Genomic DNA, 18,770 nt, shown 5'->3' with positions numbered 1-18,770 from the left:
TTCATTTTTTCTTCCTCTCTTTCCTCTTTATTCATTTCTCTTTTTATCCATACCTTTTTATATTGTTCACTTGCTGCTAACTTCCCTGTTTTTGCTAAGATATTCTCTGCTGTTGTTTGTGACCCGAATTTAATCTTAATTGGTCTGGTCTTATCTGTACTATATTTTCCGAGCCTAAACTTTTCTTCAACTTGTTTCATGATTTCAGGTTCATCTTCCTGAACTAATTCTAGTAAACTGTTTACTTTTTCTTTTTCCTCTTTAATTCTTGTGGTTCTATTTTGGTTAAATTTCTCTTCCATTCCTAATATAATTATACATTTCTTTTTGTCTGCTAAGTCTCTTACTATATTCTCCTTCTGTCTCTGAGTCTTCAGTTTGTTCTTTCATTTGTTGCTTAATTTTGTCAGTAAATGCAACTTTACTGTTTTCTTGGACTTTTTCCAGCTCTGTGCTTCCTTTGCTATGGCCTCTTTATTGTCTTTATTATTCCTCTTCAATTCCTCATTCTCTTTAACTTCTTTTAACTGTCTTTTTAATTCTTCTATTTCTAAAGTTAAGTTTTTGTTCGCCTTCTCTAGTTCTTCCAATCTTTCGACCCTCTGCGCAATCTTGGCTACGTTACCGAACCTATTTTCCCAATGCTCGGTCATTTTATCAAATTTTTCCTCTAGTCTTGCTAATTGGGGGAGGTTGGTATCCCCCCCCCACCATTTTTAAATCCCTGGAAACTATTATCATCACCTTCCACTGTGCTGCTCTTATCTTTACATTTTTGCTGATCCCGTCATCACCGAAATCATCATCATCGGTCCGTCTTTTGTTTACAAGACGCCTAGCCTCCTGGACCATGTCCCCCTCTTCCTCATTTCCTTCCATTTCCCTCAATAATCCCTCCCCTTCTCCTTTTTTTTTTTATCACTTTCCCACTACACCACGAGCTTTCTCCTTCCCTATAAATACAATAAGGTACTTCCTTGACGTTGAGATCCACGTAGATTTTCCTTTTTCTTCAGAATTCCAATTCTCGCCGTCCATCCGACGAAAGTGTGTGTGTATTTACCTAGTTGTAATATACGGGAGGGGAGCTATGCTCGTGGTGACCCGTCTTTGTATCTCTCCGCATCAAGGATTACAAAGGATTACAAAGGCAAAGCATGCCGACAGGAGACCTTTTGATCCATATCTAGGTCGGATGCAAAAAAAAAAAAAAAAAAAAAAAAAAAAAAAAAAAAATAATATTAATAATAAATTAAAACTATAACAATGTAAATAACAATTAAAATACATAAATAAATGCATTGGTATAGTTGAATAACAAACAGGTAAATAGTAAATGATAATAAATTGACATATAACTAATAATAAATGAAAATCAGACAGACAAATTATAACAAAACAAAAACAAATAATATAACATAAATTATAATCATTACAGCATCTTACTTAGGTATTTATCTAAATGATTCTTAAAGCTTCGAACTGAACTACATTGCACTACCTGTGCAGGAAGTTTATTCCATTCATTAACTACACGGTTGGCAAAGTTGTTTCTACCTACTTCCAAATTGAATCTATTTCCGGACAGTTTGAGACCATTGTTTCTTGTCTGATTCTCATTCAATGTGAAAATTTGGTCACTTTTGATGTTGTCAATTCCCTTTAAAATCTTAAAGACCTGTATCAAGTCACCTCTGAGTCTACGCTTTTTTAGGGAAAACAGATTCATGTTTTATCTTAAAATCTTGTATAGTGTTAGCACATACTGTTTTGTTGTCTAATTTGTTCCATGTATTTATCGCTCTGTGTGGGAAACTGTTCCTTTTCAATTTTTTTCTATAACTATCCTTTTTCAATTTTTTTCCGTGTCCTCTTGTTTTACCGTTGTCCCACATTAATAGGTCGTTCGTGTCTAAAACTTCCATTCCTTTCATTATTCTGTAGATAGTTAGCAAATCTCCTCTTTCTCTTCTTTGTTCCAGAGTTGGTAGGTTCAATTTGGATAGTCTTTGCTCATATGTTAGTTCGGCGAGTGTCGGTGCTAGTTTCGTTGTCGCTCTTTGTAATCTTTCTAGTTTCTTAATATTCTTTTTGGTACTGGGTGTCCAAAGTGATGCTGCGTACTCGAGTTTTGGTCTTATTAGTGTAGTATTTTCCTTATCATTTCTTCGTCCATATAGGTAAATGCCACTTTGATTGCTCTCAATAAGTTGTAGGTTTTTCCGAACATCTTGTTTATATGCTTATCTGGTTTCATGTCCTTTCCAATCATCACTCCAAGATCTTTTTCATAGTTTGTTTCATTTATTTTTTCTTCCCAATTCTGTTGTAATCTTTTGATATTCTATTTTTGCTCTTTCCAAATTCCATTATGCTGCATTTCTTAATATTGAATTTTACTTCCCATTTTTTAGTCCAATTCCATATTGTGTCCAGATCTTGTTGCAATGAGTTGCAGTCCTCTTCCGCTTTACTTTCTTAAGTAATTTTGCATCTGCAAAAAAATTTATATAGCACTCCACGCCTTCATTCATGTCATTAATGTATACAGCGAACATGATCGGTGCCAGTACTGATCCTTGCGGGACCCCGCTTTTTACTTCTTCCCAGTTGGAGAATTTTTCTCTAATTACAACTCTCATTTTCCTCCCAATCAGAAAGTCTTTCATCCATTCCAATAATTTTTCTCTGATGCCACCTTTTGACTCTATCTTATTTATTAGTTTCCTATGAGGTACCTTATCGAATGCCTTTTGCAGGTCCAGAAAAGCACAGTCTGCCCATCCATCTCTTTCTTCTATTATGTCTACTAATCTTGAGTAAAAGCAAATCAGATTTGTTGTACAGGATCTCCCTTGTCTAAATCCAAATTGATTTGGGTTCAGTATAGATTTTTCTTCCAGGTACTTAACCCATCTGTTTTTGATCACTCTTTCACAAATTTTTGCTATTGTGCTTGTTAGTGAGACCGGTCTGTAGTTAGATGGATCTTCCTTATCACCTCCCTTATAAATTGGTACAATGTTTGCTTTTTTCCAGTCCAATGGTACTTTTCCTTCTTTAATTGATGATTTAATTATATCATATATTTTGTCAGTTAATTCTTCCATGCATTCTTTCAGTATCCAGTTTGCTATTCCGTCTGGGCCATGTGATTTTCTGACATCCAGGGTTTTAATTTGATCACTGATTTCTTTTTGTGTTACGTTTATTTCTTTCATTGCTGGGGATAATTCTCTCTCTCTAACTTCACTGTTAGGCGAGTTTTCTATTGTGAATACTGATCTGAAGTGGTTGTTCATTATTTCAGCCATTTCCAGTTCTTCTGTAAATTCCTTTTTATCTTGGCGCAGTTTTTCTATTTCTTGTTTGTTTTTCAGTTTTCCATTTACATATTTGTAAAATAGTTTGGGTTCTTCTTTACATTTGTCTATTATCTTTTTTTCGTAATTTCTCTTTTCATCTCTGCGTATTTTTACATATTCGTTTCTTAGTTTGATGTATGCTTGCCATTTGCTTTGTTTCTTATCTCTTTTCCATTTTTTCCAAGCTTTGTCCCTTTTTTCCTTTGCTTCACTACATCTTTTGTTGTACCAGTTCTTTATGTATGCCTTTTCCATTTTTTGTTGTGGTACGAATTTGTCCACTCCTTCGTTATAAATTTCTTTTAGTATGTTCCATTTTTCTTCTATCCCTGTATCTTCGTTTTGGAATTTTTCCCAGTTTGCATTGCGAAAGAATGTTTTAAGTTTCTCAAAGTTTGTTTTGTTATACATGGGTCTTCCTATTCTATGGTCTGGTTGTTCTTTCAATTCCATTTCTATTAGTACATGATCACTTTTTCCTATCGGAGTTTTGTAAATAATATTATCGATTATCTCAGGTTCTGTTGTAAGTATTAAGTCCAATATTGAGGGTTCTTCATTTCCTCTATATCTAGTGTTTTCTCTAATCCACTGGGTCATTGTGTATTCAATGGTCAAGTCAAGGAGTACATTGCCCCAGTGTTTCTCTCCCCCTTTCACTGTCATATCTTCCCAGCATATTTCTTTTGAATTAAAGTCCCCCATAATTACTGTATTTCCTCCATCCTTCAGTGTTTCAATTAGTTCTTCCTTTGTATCATCTAGTAACTCAGCGTGATCCCTCTCTGACCAGGCTTGTGTCTTAGGAGGTACATATACCACTGCAAATTTTCTTTTCTTCATTTTTTTACCTTCGACTTGTACTATAATTGATTCTACATTATTTTTCCTTCAGTTTTTTTTGCTACAGTTAAATCTTTCTTAGCCAAAATTAGAACTCCTCCGCCCTGTTTGTTCTTTCTATTCTTTGTCCAACAGTTGTATTCTCCTTGTCCCACAGTGTGGGGTGTTAGTATGAACTTTAATTTGGTTTCTACAATTCCCATTATGTCTGGTTTTTCTAATACTAGATAATCATTTAATTCGTTTATTCCTGAGATTATTCTGTCTATATTTGTGTAAGCTATTTTTAGTTTCCTTTCTCCTCCTTCCCTTCTGTCTTCTTTGTTTCCATTTTCTCTATGTGCTTTTTCCTCAGCCTCATGTGTATTTACCTAGTTGTATTTACCTAGTTGTATTTTACGGGAAGGGGAGCTATGCTCGTGGGGTCCCGTCTTCATATCTCATTTTATCTCAACTATTTTTGAATTCATGTATTGTTTTTGCACACACCACTTTCTCATCTAACTTGTTCCAACTGTTTATTACTCTGTGAGGAAAGCTGTTCTTTTTCAAGTCTCTTCTATAGCTGTCTTTTTTTTCTTTTCTTTCCGTGTCCTCTTGTATTTCTGTCATCCCATTTTATCAGATTCTCTCTATCAATAATTTCTATGCCTTTCATGATTCTGTAAATAGCTATCAAATCTCCTCTCTCTCTTCTTTGCTCTAGTGTCTGTAGTTCAAGTTTTTCTAGTCTCTCTTCATATGATAGTTTTGAGAGTGTTGGTGCTAATTTTGTAATTGCTCTTTGTATTCTTTCAAGTTTTTTTATACATTTTTTTGTACTTGGTGACCATATCGTTGCTGCATATTCCAATCTTGGTCTTATCAGGGTGATTAGGATTTTCTTCACCATTTCTTCATCCAGGTATGTAAATGCAACTTTGATTGTTCTTATTAAATTATAAGTTTCTCCAAAAATCTTATTTATATGTTTCTCAGGTGACATATTATTCATAACAATGACTCCCAGGTCCTTCTTATTTTCTACTTTTTTTATTCCTTCTTCTCCCAATTTATATGCTCCTGTTATTCTGTTTTTGCTTTTTCCAAATTCCATTTTACTACACTTTTTTGTATTGAACTCCATCTCCCACTTCCTACTCCATTCCTGTACTATATTTAGATCTCTCTGTAGTGATTCACAATCTTCTTCAGTTTTCACTCTTTTCAGTAGTTTTGCATCATCTGCAAAGAAGCTCATATAGCTTTCAATTCCTTCATCCATATCATTAATATATATAGCAAACATTATTGGGGCCAGAACTGTTCCCTGCGGAACACCGCTTATTACTTCATCCCATTTTGAGTGCTGGTTTCTTATCACTACTCTCATTTTTCTTTCTTGCAAAAAGTCTTCCATCCAATTTAGTAGTTTTCCCTGTATTCCTCCTTCAGTTTCTAATTTCTTAAGCAATTTCTTATGTGGTACTTTGTCAAAAGCTTTCTTTAGGTCTAGAAATGCACAGTCCGCCCATCCATCTCTTTCTTGTATTATATCTATTAGCCTTGAATAGAAACATATTAAATTGGTGACGCATGATCGTCCTTGTCTGAATCCAAATTGCCTTGGATTTAACACTTTGTTTTTTTCTAAATATTTTACCCATCTACTTTTGATAATTCTTTCACAAATTTTTGCTATTGTACTTGTTAGAGAGACTGGTCTGTAGTTGGTAGGTTCTTCTTTATTTCCTCCTTTATATATAGGTACTATATTTGCTTTTTTCCAATCTTCTGGAACTTTTCCTTCTTTCAAGGAACTGTTTAGTATGCTATGTATTTTGTCTGCCAGTTCATTCCTGCATTCTTTCAGAATCCAGTTTGCTATATCATCTGGTCCATGCAATTTTCTGACATCAAGATTACTCAAGTGTGTCAATATTTCATTCTTTGTTACTTCTATTTCTTCCATAGGGGGGACTTTCTCTTTCCATTCAATCTCTTCAGGTTGTATGTTCTCCCTTGTAAACACTGATTTAAAATGTTTGTTCATAATTTCCGCCATTTCCATTTCCTCAGTGTATTCAACTCCCTCTTGTCTTAATTTCTCCAAGTCTTGTTTATTTTTCAGTTTATTGTTTACAAATCTGTAGAATAGTTTTGGTTGATCTTTACACTTTTCTATGACATCTTTTTCATATTTTCTCTTTTCCTCTCTGCACGTTTGTACATATTCATTTCTATAACAGCTATATATTTTCCATTTTTCAGGTCTTCTGTCTTTTTTCCATCTGGTCCAGGCTTTGTCTCTTTTGTCTTTTAACTCCCTACAACTTTGGTTGTACCAGCATTTTACATATTCTTTTTCTTGTTTTTGTCTTGGGACATACTTTTCCACTCCTTTTTTGTAAATTTTTGTCAAAATATTCCATTTCTCTTCCACTGTTGTTTCTTCTTTGTATATTTCTTCCCAGTTTTCTTGTTGAAAGAATTATCTTATTTTATCAAAGTTTGTTTTTTCATACATCATTCTTCCTTTTCTATATTGCTCATTTCTTTTCATATATGTTTCTTCATTAAGTTCCAGTTCAATCAATATGTGGTCACTTTTACTTATTGGTGTTTTATATTCAATCTTGTCCACTATTCTAGGTTCAGATGTAATTATTAAGTCTAGTCTCGATGGTTCTTCTTCATTTCTATACCTGGTGTTCTCCTGTATCCATTGTGTCATTGTATGGTCAGTAATCATCTCAAGTAGAGCGTTTCCCCATGAGCCGTCTCCACCCTTTACTGTCATTTCTTCCCAGCAGATTTCTTTGCAATTAAAGTCACCCATTATAACTATTCTTCCTCCATCTTCCATTATTTTATTTAATGTTATCTTTGTGTCCTCTAACATACTTTTATGTTCACTCTCCTCCCATGAGGCTGTTTTCGGAGGCACATAATTTATCACAAATTTTCTGCTTTTCTTATCTCTGTCTTCCACTTCTATCATAATCATCTCTACTGTATTCTTTCCATATATGACACCCTTCACGTTTATATCCTTCTTAGTCAGGAACATAACTCCACCCCCTTGTTTTTTTTTCTCTGTTTTTAATCCAATATTTATATGCTTTATGTCCTATACTGTTGGGTGGTAGTGGGCCTTTTAATTTTGTTTCTACAATTCCCATTATGTCCGGTTCTTTTTCTTTCAAATAATCATTCAGCTCATTCAATCCTGTTATTAATCCATCTATATTTGTGTAAGACACTCTTAGTTTTCTGTCACTTCCATTGTGTTCTCTGTTTCCCTTTTGTTTTTCTCTTGTATGTCGAACTGCCTTAGTTTCATATTCACTACTCTCCAATAGAATCTCTCTTTCTCTGACTCCGTTCTGTTCTCGTTTTTTTTCTTAGCTTCAAGTCTTTTCTGCTTTTCTTCCTCTCTTTCCTCTTTATTCATTTCCCTTTTTATCCATACCTTTTTATATTGTTCACTTGTTGCTAGTTTCCCTGTTTTGGATAAGATAATCTCTGCCGTCGTTTGTGACCTGAATTTAATCTTAATTGCTCTGGTCTTATCTGTACTATACTTTCCGAGCCTGAATTTTTCCTCAATTTCCTTCATAATTTCTGGTTCATCTTCCTGAACTAATTTTAGTAAACTGCTTACTTTTTCATTTTCCTCATTGGTTCTTGAGGTTCTATCTGGGTTATGTTTCTCTTCCATTCCTAATATAATTATACATTTCTTTTTGTCAGCTAAGTCTCTTACTATATTTTCCTTCTGTCTCATCACTTTAATAACTGAGTCTTCAGTTTGTTCTCTCATTTGTTGTTTAATTATATCAGTAAATGCAACTTTACTGTTTTCTTTTATCGACTTCCATCCCTCTCTGTTTTCTTTACTATTCCTCTTCAATTCCTCATTCTCCACCTTTACTTCTTTTAACTGTCTTTTCAGGTTTTCTATTTCATCAGTTAAGTTTTTGTTTGCCTTCTCTAGTTCTTCCGATTTTTCAACTCTTTGTAGAATGTTGTTAACATGACCGAACCTACGCTCCAAGTCCTCGATCATCTTATCGACCTTCTCTTCTAGTCTTGTTAGTTGTGGGGGGGGGGGGGGTTGTGTCCCCCCCACCCTCTTTAAATCCCTGGAAAATATTCTCATCACTTTCTACTGTATTGCTCTTATCTATACTTCTAATCTTTACATTTTTATTAGATATTTCATCGTCGTCGGGGGGCCGTTTGTTTACCTTTCGCCTGTCTGCCTGGGCCAAGTCTACTCCTTCCTCATTTCCTTCCAGTAATCCCTCCCCTTCTCCTCTTTCCCTACTTTCCTACTACCCCACGAGCAATTTCCCCCCCACCCTGTAAATACAATAGGCACTTCTCTTTGCGTTGGGATCCACAAAACTTCAATTTTCTTCAGAACGTCTTCTAAGCCGTCCGTTCGTTGAAGTGTGTGTGTGTGTATATATATATATACACATATATATATATATATATATATGCATATATATATATCTATATATGAATATATATATATATATTAAGAGAAATTTAGAGTGGAGGAAAAGTGGATGAGGACAAAAAGAGTGTGAGGTAGAGAGGTACTGGGAGCAAGAAAATGAATCCAAGAAAACAAGGGAGGTGGTGAGGGTGTGAGGGGAGGAGTAGAGGAAGAATGGGTATGCTTTAAGGAGGTCATGACATAATGTGCAAAGATGGTATGTGGGATGATGAAGATGGGAGAGGAAAGAAGAACAGTGAATGGTGCGATAAAGAGGTGAAGGTGGTAGCACATGAGAAAAAGTGAGCATATGTAGTTTGGTTGCAAGGTAGGTCTTGGGAAGCATATGAGAGGCACAAGAAAAAACTGAGAAGAAAGATGACGGAAGCAGAGAGAATAGTAGATGTAAAATGGGGTAGGAGTATGACAAGACATTTTTTTAAATAATAAAAAGATGCTTTGGAAGGAAATGAAGAGAGTAAAGGGGTGAGTTGTCAGGTAGAGAGAAAAAGGTAAAGAGTGCAGATGGATAGACATTAATAGAAACAAAAGTGGTAAAGGGAAGACTGTTAAGAGTATTTCAGAAAATTGTTGAATGTGGAGGGGGACAGGAAGAGATTTAACATAGTAGTGGGAGGAGCTAACAAAATTACTGTGATGGGTGTTGATAGGATTAGGAGAGGAACAGAGTGAGTAATTGGTAAGAAACAATGTGGGTTTAGGAGAGGGTATGTAGATCAAATTTTTGAAGGAAGACAGATATGCAAGAAGTTTCAGGCAAAAGGTATGGATGATTTTTCAACCTTTATGGATTTAGAGAAGGCTTACAACAGGGTAGACAGGAAAATATTGTGGGAGGTTTTGCAGATGTATGGAGTAGAAGGAAAAAGGTTAAGGACACTTACAAGCATAAATATGAGTATTAGAACTTGTGTTAAGTTTGAGAATGTTTTGAGGTGAAAGTGGGACTTTGCCAGGGTTGTGCTATGTCACCATTTACTTCAATATGTCCACGTATGAAGTGAAACAGGAGGTAGGTGCAAGGGTGATGGGCAGAGGAGGGGAGATGGTTAGAGATAGTGAAGGGAAGTGGGAGGTATGCAAGTTGTTGTTTGCTGATAACACTGCACTTGTGGCTGGGTCAGAGGCAGTCAGTCAGTGCTGTAGTTTGGAAAGGTATGCAATAGAAGCAAGTTGAAGGTAAATGTGGGTAAAAGTAAGGTGAATAGATGTACAAGAGGTGAGGGTGGCAGTAAGCTGGTGGTTAGTCTTAAAGGAGAGAGGTTAGTTAGAGGAAGTGGGTAGTTTTAAATGTTTAGGGTCACATGATGTAGCAAGAAATGGCAAGGTGGGGGTTAACTATGGAGTGAGGAAAGCAAGTAAAGTGTCACAAGAAATAGGTATCTGGGGATGAATGCAAAGAAAGGACTATATGAATGAAGGGGTGATTGTCCCTACAGCACTATAAGGGGCAGAGACTTGGAATTTAAATGAGGTAGGTAGAGAGGAGAAATTTAAATGCGTTTGAGAATATGTTGGATGTTACAAGATGGATAGTTTGGGAAATGAGAAGGTGAGGAGGAGGAGGAGAGCAGGTATAGAAAGGGAACTGGCAGATAGGGTAGGTAGATGAAAGAATATTGGCATATGGAAAGATGGAAAGTATGAATGAGGAAAGACTAGCAAATGGGTATGGAAGGCAGAGGTGGATGGAGTGAACTTGAAGGGAAGACCAAGAATGAGATGGATGGATGGATGGTATGAAGGGGGCTTTGAGTATGAGGGGAGTGTCTGTTGAGCCAGGTGGGAAGAAGTAAACCAAGAGGTAGGTGTGAGTGGAAAATGGTTGTGAATAAATATCAATTGATATGACCTGAAGGGAATTCCCTTTGCTTCTCTACTATTCCATGAGGAGATGAGGAAGGAAGGAGGGCCACATTGTAACTGAAGCAGCTGTCTGTCACTACTGTGGATGTGCTGTGTTTTGCTGTGTTGTCTCTAACCTGGGGGGGCAGTGGTCTGGGGACATGGATGATGTTTCATCCACAAGGAGCTATGAATAAAAGGGAAATGGGTAATGAATGGGAGTAGATGCATACTTTGGCTATCTACCTCCTTTATAGGGGGGAAGAAGAAGTTTATTGGTATATAGACAGATAGAATAAATTGCATCTTATATACAGGGAAAATATGTTAATTAAACAACAAAAAATATGGATATTTTTAATTCAGAGTTTAGGTTTGTTTACACTAGAGGTACAATGAAATAATATACAAGACGGACAACAATAATATGCTCTTATATACAAGGGAAATGTATACAAGATACACAACAATAATATTCTCTTATATACAAGGGAAATGCAATCCTAAATAACAAAGATTTCTAAGCTCACATTCTATGACAATGCAAAATAATCTGTCATATCAATTTTTTTTTTTCTGAAATGTGTAATATGTAATGAAGGAAAACAGATTTTACATTACTCCCTCAAATGAGAAGGAAAGCCAGCAAGAAAAAATATGTACTGTATAATGTCGACAATACATCTTAGACCTTATATCACAATTATTATCATTATACAGTATGATGAGCATGCTTTTGTGCAACACAGATAGTAGCATTAATTTTTTCTTATAAAAGAATAATCTGATAATGCATTTTAGTAAATTTTCAGCACATTAGATATATGAAGTGTCAGCCTAGTTTTAATATCACCCACATGGTTAAGGGTTTAAGTTTGTCAGTGCCTAAAATTGAGCTAACAGATTCTGTCTTTGATTTATGAGTACCTGAGGCTCAACTATTTATAAACTTTAATAACATTTGATTTTACATGCAAACACACATACACATATATATATACATATATATATATATGTGTGTGTATATGATTCATCACAGTCTTGGATCATATGTTGGACATATGATCAACAGATATTACACTCCTGGATGAGAGCTCAGAGTTCATATATGGCCCAATCTATGAATTATGCATAGTGTGTATGTGTGTGTGTGTGTGTGTGTGTGTGTGTGTGCATACAGTAAGCTCACAAATTCCATGATTCTTTATTTCCTTATGATAATCTAGATTCCCAAAATCATGACATCGGCTCTAATTATTTTACACCCTCCAGTATGTTGCTTCACTGACAAGCCTTGATGAGATGCTATATGCTTACAAAGTGGTAGTAATCAAGTAGCTTATCCGTTTTACACACCACCCTAAATAATTAAAAAAATGTTCTAAAAATCTGAGAGCAATGAAAACTTGCGGACAGATTTAATTTTGATGATTCCCTACTAATCACTTATTTGAGTCTGCCTCCTCATAAACCCAGTTTCTTTTCTATTGCTATATATAAAAGTAAAACCTCATCTACTATGTTTTCTGTTTAAGCCCTATAAATACCTTAGATAGATGAAAATTTTATCATGTATCTTTTTTTCCTGTCTCAAATTTCCATGTCTTCATTTTCCTGTTGAAATCATTGCATTACTGCCATTACAAGTAGCAATCCTTTGTCAAGATTTTATATATATTGCACAGCTAATGTTAACTGTTACTGGTATTATTACTGTATGTCATAAATAAAGCTTTTAGAATTAATATTATTTTTCATCTCCAATCATTATCAATAGTATATTATGGTATACCTTATCAAACTGTTTAATAATGTAAACTAAAATAGTGCCTGTAAGTGTAAATAAAATCAAAAATAAACTGTTTAATAAATAATAATAATATATAATGATAAAGTGTAACAATATAATAAAATATAATAATAATAATAATAATAATAATAATAATAATTATAATCATAATAATGATAACAATAATAATATTATACATACATATACCAAGGCTTTTTCCCCCTTAAAAGGGGGGTAGCCAAAAAGGAAAAGGCACAAAATCACTCCCACCCATTCCGTCCCTGAATACACTCCACATCCCTCCACCCTCCCTCTTTTCTTAGCACCTCCTGTATGACGGGTCATCCCTGCACCTTGTCCACTGCCCTGGGTCAGAAGCAGTGTCGCAAGACACAGCACATCCACAGCAAGGCCGCTTCATTAAATTGGCGACCCCCCTTCTCCGTCCCCCCATTGCATAAAGGGAGAAGACGGGGAGAAATAATATTAATAATAACAATAATAATAATATCATTAACAATAATAATAATAATAATTAACAACAATAATAATGATAAAGATAATCATAATGACAATAACAATAATAATAGTAATAGTGATAATAATAATGACAATAATGATGACAATAATAATGATGATTATATTGATGGTAAAATGGAAGCATTTGCACATTACATATGTGTAAAAAAAAAAGAGGAAGAAAAAAAGAGAGAGAGAAATGAAAAAATATTGTAAATTGTTACTTTTATAAAGTACTTCTAGATTTCAAACAGTATACATAGTGGTTGAGATTCTATTCTTCAACTGGGAAAAAAAGAATGAAATTAAGGCTAGACCTTACCACTACTATTAGCCAACAGTATTCTGAAAATGTAGGCCTTTCAAAAATGCATGAATTTTAATCCTTTAAAAAATACGTCTATGATGTGACGCCCTATTTTTACATAAAAGAATTGACTATAAAACTCACATTATACTTGTGTATAAGAGATAATAATACTAATTCAGTTTTACAATGAAGGAGATTCCAACACTGATGGTTACATGGAAGCTGTGATTTTCATGCAAGAGACCTGGATCAATGAACTGATTGATAGATACTAAATTGATAGAGGCTATGCAGTAATAAAACAAAATTCTTTTCACTGCAGTGTACTTTGTAATGCTTTTACTTTCCATGTTTTAATTTTCTTTAGATTATTTCAAATTGTGGGGTACTTTAAGAAAGTCTCTTCTTAAAGGAAGATTAATGTGGGTAGGGAGTGATAAGGTGACCTAGATCAATCAATGCGTTTCACATGTAAAAACATGACATGACTTATGTGATTCACTAGTTAATCGCATCATAGTTGGAGCAAAGCATTTGTAAGCCCATTCATATATATATATATATATATATATATATATATATATATATATATATATATATATATATATATATGTATATATATATATATATGATATGCATATATATATATATAATATACATATATATATATATATATATATATATACATATATATACACATACATATATATATGTATACATCTATATACATATATATATATATATATATATATATATAAATATACATATTTACCTTGTATTTTACGGGAAGGGGAGCTATGCTCGTAGTGAACGTCTTCATATCTCACTTTATCTAAACTATTCTTAAATTCATGTATTGTTTTTGTACACACTACTTTCTCATCTAACTTGTTCCAACTGTCTATTACTCTGTGAGGAAAGCTGTTCTTTTTCAGATCTCTTCTATAGCTGTCTTTCTTGATTTTCTTTCCGTGTCCTCTTGTATTTCTATCATCCCATTTTATTAGAGTGTGTGGCTATACGTACATTTATACAGTAGGGGCTCAATTTAATGTATTCCTATTTGGCAGAATCCTAATTTAATGGAAGCTGAAGTCAATAACACAAAGCTTGAATTAGTAAACAAAATTCCATTAAACTGAGCACATTCCATTATTCAATGTCAAAACCAATAATGGAATAACCCAGTTTAATGAAAACATAGTCACTAAATTGAATGCTTTTCTATTAACTGTTATCTTATGCTAATGGCTACTGGTATTTAGCAAAATGACTTGATTTAAAGGAAAATTCTGTTAGAAAATGCATCAAAATATGAACACCTGATTTTGGGGAAATATAGATTTAGTAAACCCTCCCTTGGCTGAGTTGATTCACTAGATCAGGCTTCCACTATATTTACCTAGATGTATTATACAGGAAGGGGAGCTATGCTCGTAGTGACCCGTCTTTGTATTTCTCAGCATCTAGTTTGTTCTTAAATTCTTGTATGGTGTTTGCACACACTGTGTATGTGTGTATGTACAGTCTACAGGAAAGGAACAACACTCATTGGGTCCCATCACCTATTCTCTAATTTTCTAACAACATAGCTAGACTCACATTCATGTACAGTTCCAACTTAATCCATATCCTTGACTCCTAATGATCATATTTAGATTTGAACTCATGTTTTGTTTGAGCTTTGGCTATATCACTTTCTAAGCTATTCCACATATCTATGCATCTGTATAGAAAACTATTTCTTCACATCCTTTGGACATGTGATCTTTCTTAATATACTCCCATGACCTCTGAAAGCCCTCCCCCCATCTTTAATCAGGAGTTCTCTTCTGTCAATACAATCTAGATACAAAGGATTACAAAGGTGGAGCATGCCGACAGGAGACCTTTTGGTCCATATCACCTGAATACTATAATCATATCACCTCTTTCTCTTTGATCTTTTTTCAAAGCTGGCTGGCAGACACAGTACTTTTAGTCTTTTTTTTTTATATGGATTATCTGCCAGGCTGGTGACCAGTTTGGTTGCTGTCCTTTGTATTCTCTCAAACTTGCTTATATTCTTCACTCTGTGTGGGAACCACACTACTGACACACATTTCAATGAGTTTTTTCACCACCTCTTAATCCATATAGTGGAATGCCACTGTAATCTTCAGGAGGGTAATAGCTGTTAATCACAAGTTCCACAAGTGATCCAAGACTGTTGAATTACATACATGCCCAACAGTGAAAATAACATTGTTAAGATCATACTGAAATTTCTTTAATTATAATAGTATGCTTATGGGGAGGTAAGATTGTTGAGTAGGAGTCCAAAAGGTATTTTGTATTCTCAATCTTCTTCTGACCATCCATGGTCATCCTCAGGAAGAATGTGGTGATGGTCTTGAGTTTGGAGCTGTTATTGAGATTAATGTTTATCTTCCCTGGGTAATCTTCTTTGTCAAGCAGTACCCTCCCATTCCTAGACATCCTTATTTGCACCTCTTCTAATTGCTTTACAACCAAAGTCTCCATGAAAGAAACTAACCTCAGCTTCTACCTCAGTGATAACAGAGTGCATTCTATGTGCACTGTCATTCTTGCACTGGCTAATAGAACTTTTTCTCATTATAGCACATGAACTGCCACCAACAAAGAATGTCAGAGAATGTCAACCTTATGGGTGAAAAACTACCACCCACAAGATCTAACTCTCATCAATGACAAGATGAGCTCTCTCATATCCCGACCAATGCCCAACTACAGCAACTCCCCAGCCTGTACTACCAGGATTATATACACACTGACTACAAGGAAGATGAAAAATCCTATGTCAAATTAGCTTATGGAACACCTAGCTCACTAACCCTGACACATCAATTCATCTACTACAAAAACTTCAAACCACACAACATAAATATATATATATATATATATATATATATATATATATATATATATATATATATATATAGTAATAATAATAATAATATCCTATCTCCCAATAAGTCAATGTCATCTGATTGGACAGCCCCATCATTGAGTGTTAACACTGCACCTCACCATACAATGGCATGACTCATAAAGTCAGTCAAAATCTCTAAAGTTGCACCATCAAAAAACACATGGAAAAAGAGCATAAGACCACTCTTTCCAGACTAACATTTAACAGAAACACCAGGATTCTCCTCAAAACTTATGACTCTTACTGCCTCATAATACCTGAAACCATGAGCATATATTGGAAGAAACCATTCATCAACATACAACTTACACCAGCAACCATACTCCCAACAGGCGCAGATACAAGGGGGGGGGGAGCGCAGGGGGCCCGGGCCTCACCCAATGCCCCGAGTATGGTACACTCATCTCAAGTTTGATTCTCCTTGGATAAACACTTTTTAGTGCGAATTTATGATTTGAATTATATTTGTGAATTACTGTATATATGATTTTACATACAATTACAAGCAAAACAGACTTAGGTTTCTGGACCAATCTCCAAGCCAACAGCATTATTCTTGGGGTTAAAATATCGGCGTGTTTCAAGTATCGCTTATCGGTTCACCCCCCCCCCCCAATAACATTCCTGGATCTGTGCCTGACTCCCAAGCAGCAGATAAAATCACACAAACCAATTAAATGCCCATTGTAAGCCACGCATACCACAGCTACTTTGGGTAGTTATAGATCAGAGTTTTGGTAAGATACCCTTTGCCAGTGCACACGTTGCATATAAACACGATTCACTGCTTGAAACATTCTTCCTTCCTGAGGATAATAATGGATGGTCAAAAGACATTTAAAAGTAAAGAAGACTGATAACTCAACATATCTCTTGGATTCCTACTAAACAATTTTATGTCTTTCCAAAAATGTACTATTGAAGATAAAGAATAACTTCATTGCAAGCTTAACAGTACTAGTGACACTGCCGACTATCAAACTTTGTGTTCAATATGGCTTCCACTCAATATATATAATATAAATATCAATTGAAAATGACTAATTGATCAGCATTGTTCTTTTTTTCTAGTCTTTCTCATTTTCTTAAGAAGCATTTCTACTCTGAGTCCATTGTGGTTCAATAATAGAGGTGAAATGGATCCTGTGACCATAACTTTTCCTGCAATAAACCCATAAGTTTCAAATTTAGTTTCATTATTTTCTGCAAAAACCAGGACCATGTCATAAATAATTGCAAAACACTAATGTCTAGATTTCATAGTCAGTCTTGGAAAATGCATTGAAGTTTGGTCAAGTTGCAGCAGGTCAGCTAACACTCTGGGATGTAGTCATTCTTGATTTACCTCAGTCTCTATTTACAGTAAATATAGCACGAGTGTCATACATAATACAAAAAAGAATAACAAATTGTAGAATATACACACATGCATACACATGCACAACCAGAGTTGGGGTGCTCAATATCCACACCTTTAAGTGCGGCAGTGCATCCCCATCTGCTCAGAACTGGAGTAAAACCACCAGTAAATTGAATATATTCTTTACAATCAATTTCCAGTGTACACAAGGGTGACTGATGACCATATAGCCACTGGAAGATTGATCTTCATCCTGAGAATTCAGAGAGCTCAAAGGAAATCACTGCAGGAGCTTGAACTATTGAAAAAACAAGACAGGATGTTAAGTTTACATCAGTTCTGTAAAACTCATTTTGATAAACACATACACATAAATTGTACTTCTAATTAATAAGCACAGTTGTGGAAAACATTCAGAGGGTAAATTTAAATCTTTTACTTGAATTGATGCTCAGGGTGAACTACTGAACATAAGTAGGTGAAAAAGGACTTAATATTGGTGCTTCTATTTGTTGTTGGTGTCTAGCTACAGCCAGGAAGAAAACTGGATAATGATTTTAAAACTTTTTAGACGTTAACACCATATATCTTTGTTGCCTTGAAAGTACGGTTTGATCCATGATAGGAATATGCAGTTTAACTCAGATTTGTAGACACTTATGCAAAAATTATATATGCACTGTATTGAAATCAACTGGATACATAATTTTTTCAAACTAATTCAAGACAAAACCACCGCATAGCACTTGCATACAAGTCATTTTTCTTGCTCTGTTTTGACAGATTGTTCTGAATAGCAGATGGATGTGTTCCCAATTTATACTCGAAATGCTTTGGTCCAACCATAAGGACAAGGACGGGTTAATTACTTCAAAAGCTTTCAGGGTCAAAATAGTTAAAAATCACTCAATCTTTTTGACCTAGATTTTTTTTTTTTTTTCCATAAGACCTGTAGTCCCAAGGAAACCAGCCACAGCCACGAGGCTGGTACAAAGCTCAGTCAGGGATAAACTTTCATGATGGTGTCTGGGTTGATAAAATGTAGGGCAGTGTAAGATAAATCTTTGTGTCCTCTGTGCAGTGACTGCATCTTGGGCATTTGGTGTCTGCTATAGGTCAGTTCTGTGTTGCTATTGCTTTAGTACTAGGTGATGATGATGATAATAATAATAATAACTGTTGCCTCAAGTTTTACTGGCAGGAAACCTATAGCACTACCATGGCTTGCAATGTCCTTAAGCCCTTTCATAGACCTCTCTGGGAAGAAACTTGGATGTAC

At 34.9% G+C, this 18,770-nt stretch overlaps 1 protein-coding gene across 3 annotated transcripts in view; it reads right to left on the bottom strand.

Moving 5' to 3' along the window:
• Positions 1-13,929: 13,929 nt before the first annotated feature.
• Positions 13,930-18,770, bottom strand: part of LOC143030920 (rho family-interacting cell polarization regulator 2-like) — a 276,625-nt gene continuing 271,784 nt past the window's right edge. For all 3 annotated transcript variants that reach the window (XR_012966948.1, XR_012966950.1, XM_076194178.1), the window contains one exon: positions 13,930-17,292. The gene's annotated coding sequence lies outside the window, so the exon portion shown is untranslated. The remainder of the gene's footprint in view (positions 17,293-18,770) is intronic.

The sequence above is a fragment of the Oratosquilla oratoria genome, chromosome 12 (genome assembly GCF_046742065.1).
Source record: "Oratosquilla oratoria isolate Oo_2021 chromosome 12, ASM4674206v1, whole genome shotgun sequence".
In the NCBI taxonomy this organism is placed as follows: Eukaryota; Metazoa; Arthropoda; class Malacostraca; order Stomatopoda; family Squillidae; genus Oratosquilla; species Oratosquilla oratoria.
Note: the sequence above shows the minus strand (reverse complement) of the source record. Positions and strands in the feature narration are given on the sequence as shown.